Here is a 2,275-nt window from a genome sequence, read left to right as displayed (position 1 = left end):
TAGCTTCACCATCAGCGATGCCAGTACCATGGCGGTGAGACTGTACTATGATTATGCAGAATGCTACCACTGGGGAAAACGGGCTCAGTGGAACTTGTGATTTCTCGAGTATTTCTTGCAACTGCATGTGAACCAATAATCATCTCAAGATAAACATTTTAATTTAAAAAAAGTGCCATGAAATGATTTTAGCAAAACATTTGCAAGATATTTATTTATGAATATCAAAGAGGAGCTAGGCATGGAAGGCCTATACCGTGTGTGTGTGTGTAAAAGAGATATTGTAGCTATTTCTTGAAGATAAATATTCATTTATTTTAAGATGTCAGCTATCCCCCAAAAGAGTTCATGTGATTGTGATCGAGTTCAGTTATCTAGAGGAAGTGGCAAGGTAATTTAAAAATATATCCAGAAGAGCAAAGACCAAGAATAGCCAAAATAACTCCTGGGAAAGAAGGAAAGAGAGAGGCCACATGCCCTGTTACAGAACCTTCAGTAACTAAGTCAGAATAGCTTTAGTATTGGGCTAGGTGAACAATGATCCAGAACAATCTAGAAACACACCTATGCCTAAAGGACACCTGAAAAATTTGTTGTTGCAGCTCCATAGGAACGACCTGGTCTGGCCAATACAAGGTATGAGCTCATTGTTAAATACGGGGAAAACTGGACCAGCAGTTAGCGTAATGGCTATGTCACTGGACTCCCATGTAGTCGACTGTGGTTCACGTCCCAGACCCGGTGGCTTAAAACTCATGCCAGGCACGTGTGCGTGCGTGCCCAAGATCCCGAGAGGAGAACGGAGGAGAAGGGATTGCGGTGTGGCCATCCCCCCTGGGGGATGATTTCTTGCTTTCTGTCTCTCTGTCTCTCTGTGTCTGTCTGGCAAGTGCACGCGCCCTATAGCAAAAACCTCTCGAAAAAAAAAAAATACAGGGAAAACTAAATTGCTTCCTTATCTCACACTTTCAAATAATCAGTTGCAAAAGTACCGAAATATGAGCAGAAAAAGTATTCTTCACTTTTACTGAAAAACTACAAGAAGATGTCTCTATGGCCTCAAGTTGGGACAGGATCCCTTAAGTAAGAAAAAACTATAAAAGAAAGTATTAACAAATTTTGACCCAATTAAAATGAACAACTTCATCAAAATACACAATAGAGACAGTGACAAGAAATGGAAAATCTGAAAGGAGATATTTTAACACTTGTAACTAGCAAGATTAGCCTTTAAATGTATAAAGCTTTTACAAAAAGTCAATAAGAAAAATATCAATCGCAGAATATTCAAAACAACACAAAGACCTTAGGGAAGGCATTTCTGAAATGGGAAATAGGACTGGGCTAGAGATGTCTAAAAGACGCCTCATGTCACTGGTGTTCAGAGAAATGAGGTTTAAATCCCAATGAAATACTATTTTGTCTGATCATATTTGGTGAACTTTAAAAATATGGAAATGTAAGAATCCTGTAGACTGTTGGTAAGGTAGTAAGGGGCGGGGGAAAGACCTTGGAAATTGAGAAGCAAAGGGCACCATTGAGTGAAAATGCAGACGAGGCGGACACAGGACCAAACGGGTCCAGTCCTGGCACATTCCCCAAGGACCCCCAAGCTTCGGGAGACCAACCGAGAGAAGTTCACAGAGAGCAGCCTAGTCTGCGCTGGCAGGAGACCTGGAGATGACCTAAATCCCCACCAGAGGGCTAGGGTGTCCATAAACGGATACAGACATACAAGTAGGCTGTTGCGTAGGGACGTAGCACCATAGACGCCAGCTACACAAACACTGCTGAGTTAAAAAAGAAAAAGTCAAAGAAGAAAATACCAAAGAGCAATTTTCTTTCTTTTTTTTTTTTTTAATTTCCATTTTATTTTCTATAAGCAGGTAAACTATCCAGGTAAAACTATAAAGGAAAGCAAGAAAACAACACACAAATTTAGGGTTGGGCCGGCCAGGCGGTGTGGTAGTTAAGTCGGCTGGATCCCACACGGCCCGCTGCACAGCTCGAGTCTGGGACTTGGTGGCTTGGAAAATATGCCAAGCACGTGTGCATGCCCAAAATCCCCAGAGGGGAATGGACAAAAAAAGATTGCGGCTTGGCCGGCCCCCTAGGGTGGGGAGTCATTTCTCACCCCCCTTCTCTGTGTCTCTCACTCTCTGGTGAACACAAGTGCCCTGTAGCAAAAAGTAAAATAAATAAAAAAATAAAAACTTAGTGTAGAGGTCACCCCGGAGAGGGGGAGCAGGTAGGAGGTGTCTTTGGAAAGATTCCT

Source organism: Tupaia chinensis, unplaced genomic scaffold (genome assembly GCF_000334495.1).
Source record: "Tupaia chinensis unplaced genomic scaffold, TupChi_1.0 Scaffold143913_1, whole genome shotgun sequence".
Taxonomy (NCBI): domain Eukaryota; kingdom Metazoa; phylum Chordata; class Mammalia; order Scandentia; family Tupaiidae; genus Tupaia; species Tupaia belangeri.
This window is presented reverse-complemented; position numbering follows the sequence as displayed.